Consider the following 24,965-nt stretch of genomic DNA (forward strand, 5'->3'; position numbering starts at 1 on the left):
CCCTGCGTCCTGTACAAGTTTAGGAAGCTAATTATCTTTAGTTATTGACAGAAACTTGCCATTATGAGATCTGCAGGTTTCAGGTTCCCAGTTTATATCCGGATAATTAAAGTCCCCCATAATAATTACCTCTTTGTGATTTGCTGCTTCATCTATTTGCCTCTGTAATACATTTTCAGTGGCTTCTTTTGTATTTGCAGCCTATAGAAAACCCCATATGAGGATTTTATTATTGTTTTCCCTCCATGTATCTCTACTAGAGATGAGCGAGCACCAAAATGCTCGGGTGCTTGTTACTTGAGCCAAGCTTTTTGTAATGCTGAAGTCAATGGGAGGCTCGAGCATTTTTCAAGGTGCCCGATGATCTGCATTGTTTTCAATGGAGCCGCAGCTGCTGTCGGCGGCTCCATTGAAAACAATGGTCTGCCTGCACCCCTGAATTGTTTTTCATGGAAGGGCTTTACATATAAGCCCTTCCCTTAAAAATAATAATTTTAGTGTAAATTTTTTTTTTTTTTAAACGTACCCTTCGCAGCTGCCGTGTCCCACGCGGGGATGAAGAACACATCTTATGCATGCAGCAGATGTTTCATTCATTCCCACTAGTAAAAAGAATTCCCTGCTGCTACATCTGCCACATCTGTGATAGATGCAGCAGAGCAATTCTTCAATTCCCTACCGCAGCTGTCATACATGACAGCTGCAGTAGAGGATCCTGGCGCTTGCACCCATCAATATATTTCAGGGAAGGGCTTTAATATAAGCCCTTCCCTGAAAAACCATGAAAAAAAAGTGCAAAAAATATAAAAAAAATAGATACTCTCCTCCCTTCAGCTGCCGGGGCTCAGCCGCATCTTCTCCACGCTGTCCCGGCTCTGTAGTGTTGATCTATCAGCAGGCGAGGATTTAAAATCCCTGCCTGCTGAAAGAGCTGATTGTGATTGGCTGAGGCGCTCAGCCAATCACAGGCAGCTCTCAACTGTCATTCATTCGGCAGATGTGTTCTTCCTCCCCGCGGGGAACACAGCAGCGGCGGAGGGTTAGGTTTTTTATTTTTTATTTTTTTTATTACACTAAAATTATTGTTTTTCAGCGAAGGGCTTATATGTAAAGCCCTTCCCTGAAAAACAATTCAGGGGTGCCGGCAGACCATTGTCTTTAATGGAGCTGCCTGCAGAAGTCGCGGCTCTATTGAAAACAAGTGTCCTGTGCAATTTACTTGAGCACCCGAGCACCGCTTGGTGCTCGCTCGAGTAACGAGCACTTTCGAGAATACTAATGTTCGAATGAAATGTGATTGTTCTCAGCAAGAGAAAAGACGTAATGTTCGAACGAGCATGCTCGCTCATCTCTAATCTTTACCCATAGAGACTCTAAATACTCATCTCCCTCACATATATCTTCTCATAGTGTGGGCTTTAAACAGGATTTTAGATAAAGACAAATGCCTCCCCATTCTGGTTTTAATAATCCCTTCTGAACAGACTATAACCCTGTAAATTCACCACCCAGTCACAGCTTTCAATCAACTAAGTCTCAGTTATTGCTGCTATGTCATAGTATTCTCCATATTTTATTACTTCAAGCTTATCAACCTGACTTCCAGCATTAGTCACCATACAGTTTAGAAGGTTTTGGTTATTTTTTATTTTAAGTGTATCCCTATTAACTGTTCTAACTATATTAACCCCCCCAGCGCACTATCCCTGTTTTCATTACTTAAAGGGGTTGTCCCGCGAAACAAAGTTGGGGTATACACTTCTGTATGGCCATATTAATGCACTTTGTAATGTACATTGTACATTAATTATGAGCCATACAGAAGTTATTCACTTACCTGTTCCGTTGCTAGCGTCCTCGTCTCCATGGTGCCGTCTAATTTTCAGCGTCTAATCGCCCGATTAGACGCGCTTGCGCAGTCCGGTCTTCTCCGTGTTGAATGGGGCTGCTCGTGCTGGAAAGCTGCTCCTCGTAGCTCCGCCCCATCACGTGTGCCGATTCCAGCCAATCAGGAGGCTGGAATCGGCAATGGACCGCACAGAAGACCTGCGGTCCACCGAGGGTGAAGATCCCGACGGCCATCTTCGCAAGGTAAGTAAGAAGTCACCGGAGCGCGGGGATTCGGGTAAGTACTATCCGTTTTTTTTTTTCAACACATGCATCGGGTTTGTCTCGCGCCGAACGGGGGGGCTATTGAAAAAAAAAAAACGTTTCGGCGCGGGACAACCCCTTTAATCCCAGGTCACTGTCTATACTGTCTTCCCCTTTATCTCTGTGAGTTACCTCTCCCCAGTCCCTAGTTCAAACACACCTCAAAACCTTCTAGCCGTCATTTTCTCCAGCACAGCTGCACTTTTCACATTCAGATGCAACACATCCATACAGTAGAATCTGTAGCTGACAGCAAAGTCAGCAAAGTTCTCCAGGATCCCAAACACCTCCTTCCTACACCAACTCTGGAGCCACTTGTTTACCTCCCTGATCTCCCTCAACCTTTTTGATGTGGCATGTGGTACAGGTAGAATTTCAGAAAATACTACTTTGGAGGTCCTTTCTTAAGCTTGCATCCTAGTTCCCTGAAATTGTTTTTAAAAACCTTCCACTTACTTCTAATTTTGTCATTGGTGCCAATGTGTAAAATGTGTACCATGACAGCTAGATTCTCACCAGCCCCTCCCAGTAATCTAATAAGTAATAACCCAATTCACAATATGTTTAACTAGAGTGCCAGGAAGACGACACACTGTTTGACAATCCAGGTCTTTGTGACAGATTGCCCTGCTTGTCCTCCTAATAATTGAGTCTCCCACTACCGGCACCTGTTTAACCTGCCCTGCACTCCTACCCCCCTTCTTACTGGAGCAAACATCCCCGCTGGTGGTCAGAGGGCAAGTTGTGCTGCAGCAGTGCTAACCCTGTTATGGCATCCCCCTCATCTGCCAATTTTGCAAACTTGTTGTGGTGTGCCAGTTCAGGACCAGCTTCCCTGAATCTCTTCCCTCTACCCCTTCTTCTGTCAACCAGGTAGCTGCCTGAACATCCTGCTCCCAAGCTACCATCCAACCCAACATCTTCCCTACTGATTGCCTACTCAGTGAGCAAAAAACTCCTTTCCATGGCACCAATGGATCTCAGTTTTGCATGCTACACCTTCAGATCCAGGATCTTGGCTACCAAATGCGCAACATGCTGTTCAAGGACTGCATACATGGCACAAGATATACACTGGACGGCATTGTCAATCATGGAGCGCATTGTAAATGGGGATCTTACTGATAGTTTAGATAAAAGTAATGTATGCAAAGATTCAAATAGATAAGCAATGAATAAATGCAAATGACTCTTCCAAAGCCCCTGAACACAAAGTCACTAATCCTAAATCACACACTTAAGAAACTCCACACTTTAGAAGACAGTACACTTAGAATACAGCATGCACACTTGCTCAGCTCACATGCTCACTTATGTTTGCTTTATGTAGCACTTATCTGTAATACTTCAGTTCCTCCTCTATTTGAAAAAGGATGCGAGGAGACTACAGTTTAAAAGCCATTGCACTTATAAAACAAAATATGGTGATCCAAGAAGCACTATAGCAAGGAATATATTTTCATTGGGGGAGGGGGGGGGGGGGGTTCTAGCCAAAATGCTCAGAATATAGATTGTTAATAGAGAACCATGGTCTTTATACAGCTAGTGGTTTATTACTACTTACATTTTGTAAATATAGGTATGCATGGACACATGTTAGCCTGTCTCTCCTAAAGTATAGAAAAAAATCTATATAAAATCCGTAATGTGCTTAAAGGAATTCTGTCTTCAGATTCATGCTGTCCAAACCACAGTCTGCATAAACCTGGGATAGGGATGTCTGTTGATCCCATGGGTGTTTCCTGCTTAAATACTGCAGTGTTTGACAATAGAAGCACTTTTAATTTTGACTTGGAGCTGAGCTCTAAGCCTTGGGAGTGGATGCACTGGCCTCTTCCTGCCCACTACAAGCAGAGTGACCTCTTACTCCCCTTTAAGTATAGGGAGAGAGCTGTCAGTCAAAATGCTGTGATCATGGAGAAGCTGATACAGCCGCCCCTGTGGCACAGAGCTCAGCTCTGGGTTAAACTTCATAATGCTGTTATTGTCAAACATTGCAGCGTTTCAAAATAAAACACCTAAGAGGCATCCCTGCCCCGGGTTCATGCTACCCAGGGTTCTTGCAGTATGAACCTGATGAGAGAATTCCTTTTAAACAGTGGTTTAAGTTATACAGCATGCCAAGAAAAATATTTAACCCAAACCATACTGTATTCGTTTTACCCCTACCTGGCCTATTTAAATCTACATAAGAACATTGTCATTTTAAAATGAATTATGCTCTTAACTAAATAACAGTAATTCGCCAAAAATTAGACTATACGAAAACAACAATTGAAGCAAGATGACAAGTTAACCTGTATCAATAGTGGAAAATATCTTATTCCTGGTGATGTCAGCACTAGTACAGTCATCAATCTCGAGAAAGGGAGCCCCATGTCCTCCAGGGTCACAGGATCTATGTTGTTGACACTGGCTTGAGTCTTAGAGGTCACACCAGTAATGATCAGATAGTTTTCTACCAAACAGTTCATCTGGGTTACATTGCAGTCTTGCTCCAAAGAAATAACTTGTAAAGTCAAACTGGGACATGAAAACACTCAGCAAAGTCTTACCGGCACGTGAACTGCGGAACAGTGAACTGGACACGAAACTCAAAAACAGCGGACATATCTCATGGACAGACAAAACACACTGACTGACAAACGTTCAAAACACTCACCTGTGTACCTGCACACATAGCCAGATAGAATAACTATAGAATGTATGAGGTATTAGTTCATATTTTGACCAGGATACTTAAGCCCACAAGCCCAACTTCAAGGGTCCTTATTGTCTTGTGGGTCCCTACACTAGTGAAACAACTAACCCCAGGAAACCTGCCTGCAATCCCGGGCGATCATCCCGATAGGGATGACCCCGCACTGGAACCTAGAGACCTACCTTGTTCTAGATGATAAAAGACCCACAGCAAGACACGGTTCCCACCACATGCACTAAGAGTCGCAGACATGCAGGAGCATGACACTGTTCACACTGAATATCCTGAACGCTGCACAGGCCCTTCATGTTCAGCCACATGTACAAACACGCAGGAGCATGAGACTGCCCACACTGAACAAGCAGAGATAAGGCCAGTAGCCTCTAGCATAGGAGCTGGTATATATAAGCAACAGACCTGGGGAATTGGCTGGTTGGAGCAAGCCACACCCAACCAGCTCAATCAACACCACCTGTGAGGTTGTGCTGCTAAAAACCTATGTAGTACAACAGATCCCAGCAGCACACCCTAAAAGTACCTCCCTCTTAAAGAGGGGCCTCCAGAGATACAGGCACCGAACATAACTATTTAAAACTATGGTCAAAACCGTCTTCTTCAGTGGTGTAAACCTGCTCAAAACATTTTTGCGAGTGGAGGGGCAGTGTCTGCAAGCAACATAAATACCCTAGTGGGAGCTACGGAGCTGGTATTTGTTAATGGACTATGTAGTAAAGAGAGGTAAGGGGAAGAGGACAGCTTAGTGGCTGGCATTATGATGGCAAAAGAAGGTTCTGAATATGAGCTATATTGAGAAGGAAAGTACTGTGGCCAAGGAAAATACAAGTTTATGGCTAGTAGTTGGTGTGTGTGCGAGAAGAGAAATGGTGTAATTGTTGTTGAAGCAGCAGTTTACCAAAGGCTGCATTGCGTAATGCCTTTATTATTTTGCCAGTATCGGAAATCTTTGCGTATAAAATTTCAAATGCAGCATAAATCATGGGAGCACATGACCACTGTGGAGCAGGTGTTTATTCTCTAATGCAACAGCTATTGCAGCTCCAATTACATCTCACTGATACTTTTTTCCAACATGCTAAATCATTGACAAAGCTTCACCAGCATTGCTTTTATTTTAGCATTTCTCAAGGTTTTTTGTGCTGGGCCAGATGCAATGATTATACAGATACCAAGGGAATTTCTTTTCCACAACTGCTTGCTGCTCTTCCTTTCTACTTCCCTTCTCTGCAACTGCCGTTTCTTTTTTGAACATGCGATCAGCTCAGGGGAAGGTCATGCTGTCCAATCAGCAGACAAATTGTTCACAGGTCTTCGACCCTAGGTCTAATACTAGAATTATTCTATCACCATGGGCAGCCTCAAGTCCAATCAGTTTTATACCATAACAATGCAGTTGATAAGATTTAAGCAAATGATACAATTGGCATCAAAATGGAACACTAACATCCACATAGCATGGTCAATATATTCATGAGTACATTTCCCCTTAAAAAAGGGCCTATCTAGAGGCACAGGGCCTCCATATTGGAAGCAAAGCACATTAACCCAACATGGTGGAACATATCACTTATACTCCTATCACAAGAAGCTGGGGATTCAGCTGTGTATGAGTTTAATATTAACCAAAGCTAATTTATATTACTATCCTCATACCGTCTCATTTTTACAAGTAATCGTTCTGACTTTTTGAATCTAAATGCCGTAGTTTGTCACTTTCTGTCATCCACCATATATTACTATACGGCACATGTAACTATATTGCCGTTAGCCTCCTAGGTTGCACTACTATGGTTTAGGCTAGTTAAAATAGCATGCCTATTATTTCTGATACAAATTGCATATGACATAAGAGACAGAATATATTTCAATACATTTAAGTGTTTTGTCTGGCTGAATGTTTCTAGTATTGCAGTTGTAAGGATGGTAATTGTCAGGGCAATCCGTATTATTATGATGTTAATTGATGATGTGCACGTGATTTGCTGAGATAAAGTTGCATAACATTTTCTGAGCAATAGCGTTGATGCCAAATTAGGACAAAACCTAATACCTTTTATGTGAAAAGATTCTGTAAAAGAAAGACATTCCAGAACAGCAATAGAATTTGCAAAATGCATTTTTTTTCAGAGGAATTTCTCTAAAACCAATGGTTAGACATCACCATAGAAATGGACTAATGTCTCCGAACAATGTTAAACTACATAATGTGTTATTCATAAACTTATAAAAGTCCTTGGGGAATTGACAGCCACCATAACTGATTTTGCCAGTTAGTACATGGCATGTCCCCATTGTTATATGCTCAATAACATATTGTTCCTTGGCCTTCAGTACAAACCATTTTTTTGGACTGTAGGTCAGGAAGGGCATTGTTTTTCCTTGGGGAGAGTACCTAGAAGGTGTGTGAGGAGCCTTGTAAGGTCATCCCTGCACCTCTAGGAAATATGCAAATAGGAAGATGGAACAATACCTCTGCAGCCCCACCTATTGATTGTCAGCATTCCTGCAAGTCAATGTCTGACTTTTAAACAAACCCTATAACAATGACTGGGAATTGTGAGACAAAGCCAGAATAACTATCCATAGACAACTGTTTCAGGGTAATTGCCTCTCATCAGTGTGCAGCAGTTTTCTAGTTTGGCTAGTGAGAGGCATGTGAAGTGGGTCAGGAAGGGTATTGTTTCTCCATAAATAGAGCACTTTCAAGGTGTGTGAGGAGACTTATAAGGCCATGCATGCTCCTCTAGAAAATATGTAAATGGAAAATGGAACAATACCTTTACAGCGCCACCTATTGGAAGGCTTTAATAACTTTATCTGACATTGACTTGCAGGAATGCTGCCTTCCAATAGGTGGTGCTGCAGAGGTATTATTCCATGTCTCCATTTGCATATTTCCCACAGGAGCATGGATGGCCTTATAAGTCTCCTCGCACACCCTCAGGGTGCTCTCCCTAAGGAGATATGATACCCTTCCCCACCCATGTCTATAGGCCTCTCCAAGCTAAGCCAGAAACCTGCTTCACATTGATGAGGGGCAATCACCCCAAAACAACTGTCTGTGCATGGTTATTCTGGCTTTGGTTCACAATTCCCAGTCATTGTTATAAGGCTTGTTAAAAAGTCTGACATTGATTTGCTGGAATGCTGCCTTCCAATATGTGGTGCTACAGAGGTATTGTTTCATCTTCCATATTGGACTGTGAGACACAACCAGGTTTAGACAATAGAAAATACTATAGAGAAAAAATATTTCACACTAGTTAAAACATCACGGGTTGGCTAAGGAAGTGGAGATAATGTTCATGGTTCAGGAATAATACATAATAGTAGAATTGGGTAAACTACAACATATGTGATTTGTTACCAAATTTCTACACCTACAGTACGTTTCCTGACATTCTTTTTGAATTTGCTATATGACAATATTAATCTTAAGAGTAAGAAAGGGAGAACAGGGGATAAAACTGCATAACAATTTAGAGTAGTAAGTGTTCAGAAGAGGTTATGTGGAAGTTTAATAATGAATATTGAGCAGTGAATAGTTAAACAGGGCTCTGCCCACGTTCCAGCTTTTCCTCCCGGTAAAGAGAACTTTTTCATACTTGACAGTATTTGCACTTTTAGAATATCAAATAGCTGCCGGTAGCAAGGTTTACTTACCTCCGTAGGCTCTGGTGATGTGTCCAGTCCAGATTCTGAATGCAATGTGTTGAGTTTGGCTTGTCCTATTGTCCTGCAATGATCATACAGATCCATGCAGCGTAGGGGGAGGGAAAACTGTGCAGCTGTGAAACATCGCACAGTTCTATTGAATCAGGCAGATCACTTTATGAGAGTTCTGCCCTAGCATTAAGGAAAAATCAGGAGGGTTTGGCACTGCCAGGTCCACTCACTTGAAGACTACAAGATTCAGGAATTTTTCAGCAGTCTTATAGGGTGTGTCTTATATAGTAAAAAAAAAATATGCTAATTAAAATTTCCTTGCACTGTAAGGGTCGTACAATCAATTCACTGGTTAGACGTATAAAACAAAACAAAAGAAGGGTAGGGTCCCTATAAGTACCTAAGGAACAGGTTCTAAGCAACATCATTTATCCTGGTCTAGGTGGACAACATCCACTTATTTTTGTGGAGGACCACAAGGATGCAGATCATACCTCTAGTGAAACGCGTCGTACCATTAGTGTTAGTAGACAATATGGGTCTCTTAGTCCAATATCTGGCGAGCAAGATTTGTAGAACTAATTGGCACAAATATTGAACCTTCAAATATTTTTTTAAGCTATTGAACTGAAAGTCATCAGCCATTTACCGCTCTCTATTAATCAGAATCAATTGGCTCTATCGTTACATTGTGATTAGGGGTCAGTATCACCGACACTACCCCTCCCTGTTTTTCTGTGTTTGTATGTCGATGGATGGGTGGTTTCGCACAAATCCCCACATATGTTTTTAGCTATCTAATAAATTTTGTTTTAAGCGTCTAGTCAGCGACTTCTTCAAAAGTTCTTCTTCAAAATTAGGCTGCTTCTGCCTCAGTGACGGTGTAAGGGTTGTACAGGATTAAAAAACATAGCTAATTTATTTCAAACATAGTGCATACCTGACCACAAGATATGTAAACTATTGCAGCTTTGTGCCATTCACTTCATTCACTGCAGAGCTGCAGGTATGGGATAACGAATGAGCTCCTTGCTTCTCCTGACAGCAAATAAAAATGACCCAAAGAGCCCAATTGTCCCAAAGGCTCTATTTAACTGAGGAAACATATACCATCATTGTGAGTTATCAGCCTCAGGTTCCTGATTTCATGGGCATTTCAGGAGTCTAGTTTGAGACTGCAGGCCTCATTAAAATTGACTTTCTAATTTTAAAGTCTTTTTCTCTAAAGATTTTGTAAAGTTAATGTTGGCCCAAACAAATGTGTATGCCGAGCTAGACCCCATCAGGTGAACCCCTGTAAAGGCAGCTGGGAGGATGATGATTTTGCAGGTCTTCTATTGCATATGGCACTTGGGCATAGTAAAGAACCCAGAGATGAGATGAGTCAATATTGGAATAAAGACACTGTACAACATCCTAATATACAACATGGCCATGACCCGGACAGACTTTGTAACAATTGCAAAGTTTTTACATTATAATGTATGGTCTTGAAAAATGTTTGTGTACATAAAATGTTTTGTAAAACTTTTAGGGCTCAGTCACCGATGCGCCCGTGTGACTGAGCCCTTCCTGCAGGAAGAAGACGGCCATACCTTAAGACGGACGTCTCTCTCTGCAGTGCTGAAGAAAGAACACATGACCGGCAATGAAGCCGGTCACATGTTCTTTCTCCCGGCGCTGCAGAGAGACGTCCGTCTTGAGGTACAGCCGTCTTCCTCCTGCAGTCACACGGGTGCCGATGCGCCCGTGTGACTGGCTCGAGCCCTTAGAATTTTTTTTGATTACTTTTATTGCCTTTTTGGGAGGCAAAATGAACAAAATACGCATTTTGGTTCCTTTTCTTTTAGTTTTTTTTTATAGTTGTTGTCATGAAGGACAAATAGTGTGTTCAAGTTATTGTACAGATCATTACTGATACAATGATACCAAGTATGTGCTTTCTTAAACTTTATAATTATTTTTTATACAAATTGGGAAAGTGTGCACAAAAGAGTTTTTGTTACTTTTTTTATACATTTTTTACACAATTATTTTTTCTTTTAGATTTTTTATGTCCTATGAACTATAAAAGCTATGATCGCTATAATAACACATTGCAGTACTTTTGTACTGCAATGCAATATCACTCACAATAGCAATCACAGACCATGGCAAGCCCAAACACCAGTGTATGGCGTCCGATTCCCATGGCAACCTATCCACCATCAATGATCCCTCTGTGAATCCTTTAAATGTTCATTGATCGCAGCATGTAAGGACTTTGTGTGTGTATCAATGTTCCTATAGATGCCTAATGTTGCTGCAGGAGCCTGGCTATCAGTCACAGTTTACATCCTGTTGCGTTAAGTGCTCCCGAGCCAGGATGTAATAAATTATGTCAACATAAAGTGGACACATGGTAAATGTTATTTATTAACTATTTTGTGTGATATGACTACTTTGCATTAGAAGCAGAAAATGTAAAATTTTGAAAAATGTTAATTTTCCCAAAGGTTTGCTATTTTTTTTGTAAACAAATGCAAAATATGTAGACCAAAATTTATCACTAACATAAAGGCAAAAACAGTAGCAGGTCACTTGGATATGTAACAAAATTAAAAAGTTATTACAACATAAAGTTATACTTGTCAGATTACAAAAGTTTGTGCTTGGTCAGGAAGGACAAAGCTGGTTGTAGTGGGAAGTGGTTAATATGTGTTGTATTCGAACTTTTACTGTGTTTCCCCGAAAATAAGATCTGCCCTGATAATAAGCCCTACCCTGATTTCCGGTGGCGGATGGGGAGGTGTGTTCTGCATTATAAGCCAACACCGGAAAATAAGCCCTAGCTATACTCGATAAGAAACACAAAAAACAGCAATACGCACTTAGCCCATGACATCCTGGTCCCTCGCACTGGTCTCCGGAGCTGCAGCAGACTGCTGTGCCCTCCATGCTGACAGCATTCTCTTCCTGGTTGTAAGGACTGGCGGTTCACGGGTCTGTCGTGCCCGCACCGCCGGTCCTGTCACACGTGCGGCTGCTGTGCGGTGCATGGGGGCCCCGGTCCTCATCACCTCCCCTGGCCGCCGAGCTCCGCCTCGCCTCCGGGTTGCTAGGGACGCGGTGGGTGTTGCCCCGCGTTGCGTCCTAGGTATCATAGCAACCAGAGATGTGTCTCCTTTCCTGCCTCCTGCAGGGCTGGGGGCGGGTTCCCCAGTGCTGCTGGGTGCACTCAGCTGCTGTCAGGCGCCCCACCACAATCAGCTGCTGGGGCGGGAGCTCTGACAGCATTTAAGCCTGCTGGTGTCTGCAGACCAGTGCCAGTGTTAGTTTGGTTCTCCTGTTACACCAGCGTACTCCGTATTTCTGACTCCTGATACTGACTCTCTGCCTTTTGACCTGACGTTGCCTTTGCCTGACCCTCTTGTACCGCGTACCCTCTTATTGCTGACCCGGATTGTCTGACTCTCCTTGCTGTTGTTTTTTCCAGTGTCTGTCTGTTTGTTAGTCCCAGTGTCCCCCTTCCTTAGTGAGTGTAGGGACCATCGCCCAGTTGTCGCCCTGGGGCTTAGCCCAGGGGGGCAAGTAGGCAGGGACAGGGGTTGCGGGTATTTTCAGGGACTTCCAGTTTCCCGGACCCCGAGTCCTGACAGTAACACTGGCCGAATGGAAGTCGGATCCCTGCATCCGACCAGCAACCTTGAACCCCGCTATGGAGGCTGTGGCGGCCTTAGCCAACCAGGTACAGGTTCTGACGGACCTGGTCTAGGACCTGACTGCTCGCCTGCAGCATCAGGAGCAGCGAGGGGCTTCTAATATGATGCAGCTCCCTGCCACTCCTGGTACAGTTTCTGAACCCCGAGCAACACCTCCTGACTTCTTTTCCGGGGAGAGAAGTCAGTTTTTTGTGTTCAGAGAAGGCTGCAAGCTTTATTTTGACCTCCGACCCCACACCTCTGGCACAGAATACCAGAAAGTGGGTTTCGTGATAACTCGCCTGAGGGGAGAACCCCAAAATTGGGCCTTCTCCTTACCAGCTGACTCCCCCACCCGACTAGTCGCCTTTTTTACTGCTTTGGGCCAGCTGTATGATGAACCTGACCGTGCAGCCTTCGCAGTCTCTAAACTCCTGGCCTTGCGACAGGGGCAGAAGGTGGCTGAGGACTATTGTTCACAATTTCGCCAACACTGCACGGAGTCTGGGTGGAATGACGCGGCCTTAAAGGATCTGTTATTGACCGGTCTGTCGGAGGGCCTCAAGGACCTCTTGGTGGCACACCCGGAGCCTAGAACTTTGGAGCAAGCCATGTCTCTGGCCATCCGGGCTGACCGACGCTTGAGGGCCAGACACTCGACTCGGACCAGCCCTGTCCGTACGTCTACATCTTCGGTGGTTCGGACCTTAACCCCCCCTCCACAGAACCCATGGAGCTGGGAACCATGACCCTGAAGCAACGTCAGGAATATCGTCTCAGGATGAACCTCTGTCTCTACTGTGGGGAGCCGGGTCTGTTGGAAGGACTGTCTAGGAGCTAAGGTACTCCCGGTAAAGTCTAAAATGTTGTTGCCCTGCACCTTAGAATTCCGATCTTTCTACCGTGCTGGGCAAGCGTTTCTGGATTCTGGAGCTGCTGCTAATTTTGTTAATTTTGAATGTGTTGCTAAACTGTCTGAGTATTTTTTCCGTGTAGACCTCCCTATTCTGGTCTCTGGTGTCGACTCTACTCCCTTGCAGGCTGGTCTTGTAAATCTGGTTACCCCGGAGTTACAGTTCACTATTGGGGCCTTACATACGGAGTCCTGTACATTTTTGGTTATGAAGAACCTGTCTGTGGATGTTGTGCTGGGGCTACCCTGGCTAAGGGAACACAACCCAGTAATTAACTGGGACACGTTGGAACTGGTCAAGTGGGGTTCTCGCTGTGACAGCCACGTGCGCCCAGTGGGGGTGGATGTCTCCACCTGCAAGGGAGTTGAACTGCCTGACTACCTCTCCGAGTTTTCGGACGTCTTTTCTAAACAGCTATCAGAAGCCTTGCCTCCCCATAGAGAATGGGATTGTAAGATAGAGTTGATTCCGGGGGCCAAACTTCCTACAGGTCGCATCTATAAGGTTCCGGAGAGGGAGTCTATGAAGGATTATATCCAGGATAGTTTGTCCCGGCGGCACATCCGGCCCTCCGAGTCTCCAGTAGGGGCTGGTTTCTTCTTTGTGGAGAAAAAGGATGGGGGTCTCAGACCCTGTATTGATTACAGGGAGCTAAACAAAATCACTGTCAGGAACCAGTATGCCCTTCTGCTCATCCCTGACCTCCTCAACCAGGTCACCGGTGCCCAGTAGTTCTCTAAACTCGACCTAAGGGGAGCTTACAACCTCATTCGTATTCAGGAGGGGGATGAGTGGAAGACGGCATTCAATACGCCCCTCGGTCACTTTGAGTACCTGGTCATGCCTTTTGGGTTGTGTAACGCCCCTGCTATATTTCAAGGTTTCATGAACTCAGTTTTTCAGGATATCATGGGGGTGTTCGTCGTAGTGTATCTAGATGATATTCTGATTTTTTCCCCCGACTGGGAGACACACCAGGTACATGTTCAAACGGTCCTGACTCGACTCAGGGCTAACCAGCTGTTTGCTAAGCTTGAAAAATGTGTTTTTGGGGTGCAGAAGATAACCTTTTTACGGTTTATCATTACTCCATGGGATATCCAGATGGATCCGGGGAAGGTGAAAGCCATCACAGAGTGGGCCCAACCTGTCACTCTAAAGGCCCTCCAGCTCTTCTTGGGCTTCGCTAATTATTATCGGAAGTTCATTAAGAACTTTTCTGTGGTGGCTAAACCCTTAACGGATCTCACCAGGAAAGGGGCAGATGTGAGTACCTGGTCTCCAGATGCGCTGGCGGCCTTCGCTACCCTGAAGGCTGCCTTTTCCTCTGCACCCGTTCTTGTCCAACCAGACCTGTTGTGCCCGTTTGTGGTGGAGGTGGATGCCTCTGAGTTTGGAGTAGGGGCGTTACTTTCTCAGGCGCCGTCTACACTCACAAATCTTAGACCGTGCGCTTACTTTTCTAGAAAATTTTCCCCTACTGAACAAAATTATGATATAGGCAATCGTGAGTTACTTGCTATAAAATGGGCATTCGAGGAGTGGAGGCATTTTTTGGAGGGAGCAAGCCATCAGATCATGGTACTCACAGACCATAAGAACCTTGTATATTTAGATTCTGCTAAAAGGTTGAATGCTCAACAAGCTCGGTGGGCGCTTTTCTTTTCTCGTTTTAATTTCCTGGTTACTTACCGACCCGGTTCAAAGAATGTGAAGGCAGATGCCCTATCTAGGAGTTTTGGTATTCCGGAACCTCCTGAGTCGGAACCTGAGACTATCCTTTCCCCTGGGGTGGTTCTCGCAGCTGTCTCCTCTGACCTCTCGCCGCTAATTCAGGCTGCGCAGCAATCAGCCCCTGAAGCACTTCCAGAAGGCAAACTCTTTGTTCCTTTACCATTAAGGTTGAAGGTGTTAGAAGAGACGCATGCCTCAGTCCTTGCTGGTCACCCTGGTATCCGGGGAACTCAGGAATTACTTTCAAGAACTTATTGGTGGCCTCATATGAGTGGGGATGTTTGGGCTTTTGTCACTGCTTGTCCGGTGTGCACCAGGGGGAAGAGTGTCAGGAGACGTCCTGAGGGGCCTCTCCTTCCCTTGCCCATTCCGTCCAGGCCCTGGACACATCTGTCCATGGACTTCATCACAGATTTGCCGCCGTCACAGGGGAATACGGTCATTTGGGTCATTGTAGATCGGTTCTCCAAAATGGCACATTTCGTTCCTCTGAGCAAGTTACCAAATGCCAAACTGTTATCTGACATGTTTGTAAGGAGGTGGTGCGGTTGCATGGGGTTCCTGAGAACGTGGTCTCAGATAGAGGTGTACAGTTTGTCGCTCGCTTCTGGCGAGCTTTCTGCAGGAAATTGAATATTGGTTTGTCCTTTTCGTCTGCTTTTCATCCCGAGTCGAACAGGCAAACTGAGAGGATAAATCAAGAATTAATCCAATACCTGCGACTGTTCGTGTCTGACAATCAACATCTGTGGGTTAACTTCCTTACTCTCGCCGAGTTTGCCATTAACAACCATGTAAATTCGTCTTCTCAGGTTCTTTTGTAATTATGGTTTCCAGCCTCGATTTTCTTTTTCTGGTACATTGGAAGGGTTTTGGCCCTGAGGACCGTACATGGATTCCTGCCCGGGACGTACATGCACTACTGTTGGTTCGACGGTTCCACAGCGTCTTTCCCCTCAAGCCTGCTCAGGGCCGTGGGGGTCCAGTGTCCCCCTGTAGAAGGGGGGGTACTGTAAGGACTGGTGGTTCGTGGGTCCGTTGTGCCTGCACCGCCGGTCCTGTCACACGTGCGGCTGCTGTGCGGTTCAGGGGGGCCCCGGTCCTCGTCACCTCCCCTGGCCGCCGAGCTCCGCCTCGCCACCAGGTTGCTAGGGATGCGGTGGGTGTTGCCCCGCGTCGTGTCCTAGGTATCATAGCAACCAGTCATGTGACTCCTTTCCTGCCTCCTGCAGGGCTGGGGGCGGGTTCCCCAGTGCTGCTGGGTGCACTCAGCTGCTGTCAGGCTCCCCGCCCCAATCAGCTGCTGGGGCGGGAGCTCTGACAGCATTTAAACCTGCTGGTGTCTGCAGACCAGTGCCAGTGTTAGTTTGGATTTCCTGCTACACCAGCGTACTCCGTATTTCTGACTCCTGATACTGACTCTCTGCCTTTTGACCTGACGTTGCCTTTGCCTGACCCTCTTGTACCGCGTACCCTCTCGTTGCTGACCCGGATTGTCTGACTCTCCTTGCTGTTGTTTGTTCCAGTGTCTGTCTGTTTGTTAGTCCCAGTGTCCCCCTTCCTTAGTGAGTGTAGGGACCATCGCCCAGTTGTCGCCCTGGGGCTTAGCCCAGGGGGGCAAGTAGGCAGGGACAGGGGTTGCGGGTATTTTCAGGGACTTCCAGTTTCCCGGACCCCGAGTCCTGACACTGGTAACAGGGCTTTGTTTACCACGCCTCCAGCAAGTGAGTGCTGTGATTAGATTACAAGCACTGCTGGCTCAGCCAACCAGAGTTGGAGCTCGATCATTCACAGCCATTCAGTGAACGACATCAATGAATGGCTGTTATTGGTTCATTGAGAGCTGGCTTTGATTGGCTGAGCCAGCGGCATTCCTGATCCAATCACAGCACTTGCTTGCTGGAGGCGTGGTATTCAAAGCCCTATTAATTGCCAGGAAGAGGTTGCTGTAAGTGCGGAGGACATGGCAGCCTGCTACAGCGCTGGAGACCGACGCGAGGCACCTGGATGCCGCCGCCTAGGTAAGTATAAGACACTCTTGAAAATAAGTCTCACTGTCTCTTTTGGGGCAAAAATTAAGACAGTGTCTTATTTTTGGAGAAATACAGTCATTATTTTATTTGGTTATAAAAGTAAAATAATTTTCATGTTTGTTTGTTGGCTGTCTCAGTAACACATTGTTGTAAATTTAAATCCCACTCCTTCCAATCTGCAATACTAGAGCAAGTCATGGACGAGTGTGTAGATGTCTCTGAAAAAGTCATGTTTGTCTAATCCACTACCACTCTTTTAGCTTTACTTTTCTCTCCCTAAGTTATAGATAAAATGCCAGTAAATCTTACTTTGATAAAATTATTTATTTTTCATTCCCATCTGCGTCTTTTAAGTTACGCTGTCACTAATATTACTTTTCTTGCACCGTGAATCCATCTAACTGCCTGTGTTCAATCATACACAATCTGCTGCTTTCACATCTGAACTTTCTCTTTTATAAAGAGACATGGCCTGTCACTTCTCATCAGGATATCAATAATTTCTGAGTAACCAAATGAACTGACAAAGACAGTGATATTGATCAAATCTTACCTCCTATTTATGTAAGTGTTAAAAAGACTAGTTTTAAAGCATAGCTCTACCATCGTAGACCGCCGCACATGTTACATACAAATATAGGCACACATTTCTGAAAAGATTTTGGTCAGAAACGCTATATTTTCTCCTTGAGGAGAGCAGCTAGAAGGTGAGTGAGTGAAAAGACTTATAAGGCCATTCATGCTCCTCTGGGTAATATGCAAATAAGGGAGATGGAAAAATACCTCTGCAGCACCACCAATTGGAAGGCAGCATTCCTGCAAGTTAATGTTAGACTGTTAGACTCATTATACAAACCTTGTAACAATGACTGGGAATTAAAAGCAAAGCCAAATAGATTTTCTGACACATTTTACTCAAAAGTGATGTCTAATTTGCCGTGAGACACATTTATTAACCATAAAGAAGAATATAGAGTTAAGTGCACCATGCATGGTGGAGTGAGATGGTAATCAGTTCAGGGGGGGAGTGAGATGGTAATCAGTGCAGGGGTGAGGGAGGTGGAGTGAGAGGGTAATCAGTGCACGGGTGAGGGAGAGAGAGACACACAGACAGCAATCAGTGAAGCTGCAAGGGGGAGGTGGGGAGTGAGATGGAAATCAGTGCAGCTGCATGGGGAAGAGAGGGAGAGAGAGACACAGATGTCAAACAGTGAAGCTGCAAGGGGCAGGAAAAAGGGAAGGGGGGAGTGAGATGGCAATCAGTGCAGGGGGAGGGAGAGAGAAAGACAGTCAGTAAGGCTGCAAGGGGGAAGGGGGAGACACGGCAAAGAGTGAACCTGAATGTGAGGAGAGAAGAGACATAGCGAGAGACACACAGCAAGCAGTGAGGAAATACAGAGGTACTGAGGAGACAGATACAGATAGAGGTGAGTAGAGAAAGAGAGACAGAGAGATAGATAGAGAGAGAGAGAGAGATAGGCTAGCTACACACAGCCGGGTTTGAATTGTGGAATTTGTGATTGTCTCCCGTGCGGAAAATCTGTGGCATTCCGCACCAATTCAAACCCATGGAGCATCCGCATGTCCGTTCACATGAGTGCACAGTGACTGTGATTTTTTGCTCTTGGAGGAAAAATCTTGCGGATGGCAAAAACGTTTACAACCATCTTTCCAAATCTTTTTATGTTCGCGTAGCGAACATCAGTTCTGTCTAGTTTTATTAAATTTTGCTTCTTGCTACTGAACACTCAAGAGAAATGCCTAAAAAACACCTCTGTGCTGCACTGCATTCTAAGTAAGTTTTTGCTACATTAGATAACAATATAGTATCTACCCTATACTTCACAAAGTGGAAATCACTGGAATATATTCTGTCCAGAGACTGAACCAGCAGGGGATGCTTAGAGGTCTGTTTTGAAGCCTAAACAATTGTGGTTTTAGCTGTGGATAAGAAAGGCCTAAATACATTTGATCTGTTCAAAATAAGCATATGGTATAATTTCTATATATGGATGTAACATACATTTCCCTTACATTTAAGACCTATAGGAGTTAAAGCTGCATAAAATATGGATCTGTATTTTAGACATAATGTCTCAGTGGAAAATACTGATTCATATTCAACACAGTGTAAATTAAGGATCCATATTTATAGACTACATTGCCTTGTATAAGGAGAAAACATCTATAATATGGATCCATATTTTCCCCATAGAAGTTAACAGAGTTTAGTGATTTCTATGGAAGGAAACTGCAACATATTTTAGAGCTCTATTTATCAAGTTCATTTCTATGATGAGAATACAAATCCGTGGTTTATCGATCAGCTGCTGGTAAATCAGATATTATTTTGGGTTCAACGGATACAAAAATTTCAGGCGAAGGACTCCTGCACACGGGCAATTTTGTGCACGTTTTTACGTGTGCAAAATCGCCTGTACAAACTGCTGATGATAGAACTCATTGATTTTAATGGGTTCCTTCTAGAGATGAGCGAACCTACTCGGCCACGCCCCTTTTTCGCCCGAGCGCCGCGATTTTCGAGTACTTCCGTACTTGGGCGAAAAGATTCGGGGGGCGCCGTGGGTGAGTGGGGGGTTGCAGTGGGGAGTGGGGGGGAGAGGGAGAGAGAGAGAGGGCTGCTACCCCCGTTCCGCCACGCCTCCCCCCGGCGCCACCCGAATCTTTTTACCCGAGTACGGAAGTACTCGAAAATCGTGGTGCTCGATCGAGTAATTACTCAAAACGAGTATATTCGCTCATCTCTAGTTCCTTCACATTCAGTGTTTTTGCACTTGCATTTCCTTCGGGAGAAAAAAATACACAACATGCTCTATTTTTTTGTGCATTTGCACACCCAAGGCAAATGCACACCCTGTCTACATGAAATCGCCCACGTAACTACACAATTTTGTGGTGTTAATTGATAACTTTAGGGACTAATTAGGCTGCCCAGCCGGTTCAAAAACGGTATGGTTGGGTTACGCACCAATGTGAATGGGCCTGGCAGCATAAAAAAGTCTAGTAAAATGTGTTTTGTGCATTATCCATACACACATAGAAAAATTACCGATAGGCAGAAAAACACAAGGCAATAGCGTATTTTGGCTTGTGAATATGCTGCATATTTTTAGACCGAAATATGCATATGCCTGTGTGAATGCACCCTAATTCTGTAGTAACATAGGAGTTATAATATAAATAATAATAATGAAAATATCTACAAAATTGTATTTATGTAGCTTGTTATTAATACTGTGACTATGCTTTGCTATGACATGAAGAACATATAGTCACTTCTTACAGCTTTAGGCTAGGTGGACACTACCCGTGAATGTGAGCTGCGCCTAAGAGACTTGAGCTCAGCTCACACTAGTCTGTGTGCTGTCCAATTTACAGGGAAACAGCACATTGACATACATTTGTATGTCCTGTTTCTCATTTGTGATACGGACAGGAATAGGACATGGTCCGCCTGAAAAACACCATGTCCTCATATCCCTATAATGGGCCCATGTGCTGTCCATGGGTTAGCAGACAGCACATGGCCCAAATTCATGTGTAGGGGTGTCAGGCATAATTCCAAGTATTATTTGTTGGGAAAGCTAAATGCAGTATTTGTATCGTCATATCAGTGCAGCTTCTGTCCAAGTGTAGTATAAAAGAAAAAAGAATAAAATGTAACATAAAAAAAGTTTCCAAATAGTCAACATATTTATGACAATTAGAGATGAGCGAACGTACTCGTCCGAGCTTGATACTCGTTCGAGTATTAGCGTGTTCGAGATGCTATTTACTCGAGACGAGTACCACGCGATGTTCGAGTTACTTTCACTTTCATCTCTGAGACGTTAGCGCGCTTTTCTGGCCAATAGAAAGACAGGGAAGGCATTACAACTTCCCCCTGCGACGTTCAAGCCCTATACCACCCCCCTGCAGTGAGTGGCTGGCGAGATCAGGTGTCACCCGAGTATAAAAATCGGCCCCTCCCGCGGCTCGCCACAGATGCATTCTGACAGAGGAGGGAAAGTGCTGTTGGTGCCGGAGCTGCTATAGGGAGAGTGTTAGGAGTATTTTAGGCTTCAAGAACCCCAACGGTCCTTCTTAGGGCCACATCTAACCGTGTGCAGTAGTGTGGAGGCTGCTTTTTGCAGTGTTGCACTTTTTTTTTTTGTATATCGGCCGTGCAGAGCATTGCGCCCTGCAGTAATTATACATACTCCAGGGCCAGTAGTGGTGGTGAGGCAGGGACAGAAGACATATATTTATTGAATATAGGCAGTGGCCCTTTCCAAAAACATTTGGGGAAAAAAATCTATTTGGGCTGCCTGTGACTGTCCTCAGTGTACTGGGTCTGTGCTGGGTGTAGTTGTCCTCCTAATCCATACGCAGCCAGCTAAGTGTTACAGCTGGCTCTGCTGTGCGTTCGGTAAGCGAAGTCAGCCTCCAACCACAGGCCAATAAGCGGCACATTTAATTACAGCGTTCTGTTTCTGCGCTACTGGTAATACACCATGCTGAGGGGTAGGGGTAGGCCTAGAGGACGTGGACGCGGGCGAGGACGTGGAAGCCCAAGTCAGGGTGTGGGCACAGGCCGAGCCAGTGCGGTGGCCAGGGGTAGAGGCAGGGCCAGACCGAATAATCCACCAACTGTTTCCCAAAGCGCCCCCTCGCGCCATGCCACCCTGCAGAGGTCAAGGTGCTCTACGGTGTGGCAGTTTTTCACAGAGACGCCTGACGACCGACGAACAGTGGTGTGCAACCTTTGTAGCACCAAGATCAGCTGGGGAGCCACCACCACTAGCATGCGCAGGCATATGATGGCCAAGCACCCCACAAGGTGGGACGAAGGCCGTTCACCGCCTCCGGTTTGCACCACTGCCTCTCCCCCTGTGCCCCAACCTGCCACTGAGATCCAACCCCCCTCTGAAGCCACAGGCACTACCGTCTCCTGGCCTGCACCCACACCCTCACATCCGCTGTCCTCGGCCCCATCCAGCAATGTCTCTCAGCGCAGCGTCCAGACGTCACTAGCGCCACTGTTTGAGCGCAAGCGCAAGTACGCCGCCACGCACCCGCACGCTCAAGCGTTAAACGTGCACATTGCCAAATTGATCAGCCTGGAGATGCTGTCGTATAGGCTTGTGGAAACGGAGGATTTCAAAAGCATGATGGCGGCGGCCCCGCGCTACTCGTTTCCCAGTTCCCACTACATTTCCCGATGTGCCGTCCCAGCCCTGCACGACCACGTCTCCCGCAACATTGTACGCGCCCTCACCAACGCGGTTACTGCCAAGGTCCACTTAGCAACGGACACGTGGACAAGCACAGGCGGGCAGGGCCACTATATCTCCATGACGGCACATTGGGTGAATTTAGTGGAGGCTGGGACAGAGTCAGAGCCTGGGACCGCTCACGTCCTACCCACCCCCAGAATTGCGGGCCCCAGCTCGGTGCTGGTATCTGCGGCGGTGTATGCTTCCTCCACTAAACCACCCTCCTCCTCCTCCTCCAACGCAACCTCTGTCTCGCAATCAAGATGTGTCAGCAGCAGCACGTCGCCAGCAGTCGGTGTCGCGCGGCGTGGCAGCACAGCGGTGGGCAAGCATCAGCAGGTTGTGCTGAAACTACTCAGCTTAGGAGAGAAGAGGCACACGGCCCACGAACTGCTGCAGGGTCTGACAGAGCAGACCGACCGCGGGCTTGCGCCGCTGAGCCTCCAATCGGGCATGGTCGTGTGTGACAACGGCCGTAACCTGGTGGAGGCTCTGCAGCTCGGCAGCCTCACGCATGTGCCATGCCTGGCCCATGTCTTTAATTTGGTGGTTCAGCGCTTTCTGAAAAGCTACCCACACTTTTCATACCTGCTCGGAAAGGTGCGCCGGGTCAGCGCACATTTCCGCAACTCCAAGACGGACGCTGCCACCCTGCGGACCCTGCAACATCGGTTTAATCTGCCAGTGCACCGACTGCTGTGCGACGTGCCCACACGGTGGAACTCTACGCTCCACATGTTGGCCAGGCTCTATGAGCAGCGTAGAGCTTTAGTGGAATACCAACTCCAACATGGGCGGCACAGTGGGAGTCAGCCTCCTCACTTCTTTACAGAAGAGTGGGCCTGGTTGGCAGACATCTGCCAGGTCCTTGGAAACTTTGAGGAGTCTACCCAGATGGTGAGCGGGGATGCTGCAATCATTAGCGTCACCATTCCTCTGCTATGCCTCTTGAGAAGTTCCCTGCAAAGCATAAAGGCAGACGCTTTGCACTCGGAAACGGAGGCGTGGGAAGACAGTATGTCGCTGGATAGTCAGAGCACCCTCATGTCTATATCTCAGCGCATTGAGGAGGAGGAGGAGGGGAAGGAGCATGAGGAGGAGGGGGAAGAGACAGCTTCGGCCACTGCTGAGGGTACACATGCTGCTTGCCTGTCATCCTTTCAGCGTGTATGGCCTGAGGAGGAGGAGGAGGATCCTGAAAGTGATCTTCCTAGTGAGGACAGCCATGTGTTGCGTACAGGACCCCGGCACACATGGCTGACTTCATGTTAGGATGCCTTTCTCGTGACCCTCGCGTTACAAGCATTCTGACCACTACGGATTACTGGGTGTACACTCTGCTCGACCCACGGTATAAGGAGAACCTTTCCACTCTCATTCCCGAAGAGGAAAGGGGTTCGAGAGTGATGCTATACCACAGGACCCTGGCGGACAAGCTGTTGCGAAAATTCCCATCCGACAGCGCTAGTGGCAGAAGGCGCAGTTCCGAGGGCCAGGTAGCAGGGGAGGCGCGGAGATCAGGCAGCATGTACAGCACAGGCAGGGGAACACTCTCTAAGGCCTTTGACAGCTTTCTGGCTCCCCAGCAAGACTGTGTCACTGCTCCCCAGTCAAGGCTGAGTCGGCGGGAGCACTGTAAAAGGATGGTGAGGGAGTACGTAGCCGATCGCACGACCGTCCTCGGTGACGCCTCTGCCCCCTACAACTACTGGGTGTCGAAGCTGGACACGTGGCCTGAACTCGCGCTGTATGCCCTGGAGGTGCTTGCTTGTCCTGCGGCTAGCGTCTTGTCAGAGAGGGTGTTTAGTGCGGCTGGGGGAATCATCACGGATAAGCGTACCCGCCTGTCAACCGACAGTGCCGACAGGCTTACACTCATCAAGATGAACAAAGCCTGGATTTCCCCAGACTTCTCTTCAAAAACGGGGACATTTTAGCTGCATCAATCTGTGTATAATATTCCTCCTCCTCCTCCTGCTCCTCCTTCTGAAACCTCACATAATCACGCCGAACGGGCAATTTTTCTTAGGCCCACAAGGCTCAGTCATATCATTTTTCGAAACAATTTTTATACGTTTCAATGCTCATTAAAGCGTTGAAACTTGCACCTGAACCAATTTTTATTTTAACTGGGCTGCCTCCAGGCCTAGTTACCAATTAAGCCACATTAACCAAAGCGATTAATGGGTTTCACCTGCCCTCTTGGTTGGGCATGGGCAATTTTTCTGAGGTACATTAGTACTGTTGGTACACCAATTTTTGGGGGCCCTCGCCTACAGTGTAATCCAATTAATTTTTAGCCCACCTGCATTACAGCTGACGTTACATCAGCTGTGTTGGGCACTGCAATGGGATATATTTATGTACCGCCGGTGGGTTCCAGGGAGCCACCCATGCTGTCGGTCCACACGGAGTTGTAACTACATGTGTCCACTTCTAAAGAACCCCAGTCTGACTGGGGCATGTAGTGTGGGCCGAAGCCCACCTGCATTTAATCAGACGTTACCTCAGCTGTGATGGGCACTGCAATGGGATACATTAATGTACAGCCGGTGGGTTCCAGGGAGCCACCCATGCTGTGGGTGCACACAGAATTCCCATTGCGGAGTTGGGGATTCCCAGTTGTACCTGCCTGTGACTATTTATAAAAAAACGCGGTCTGACTGGGGCATGCAGACACCTTGACAGAATGAATAGTGTGTGGCACATAGGTTCCCCATTGCTATGCCCACGTGTGCAGCTCCTGATGGTGGTGGCGCAGGATTATATTTCTCATTGCTTCTGTACAGCAT

This window comes from Eleutherodactylus coqui, chromosome 4 (assembly GCF_035609145.1).
Source record: "Eleutherodactylus coqui strain aEleCoq1 chromosome 4, aEleCoq1.hap1, whole genome shotgun sequence".
NCBI lineage: Eukaryota > Metazoa > Chordata > Amphibia > Anura > Eleutherodactylidae > Eleutherodactylus > Eleutherodactylus coqui.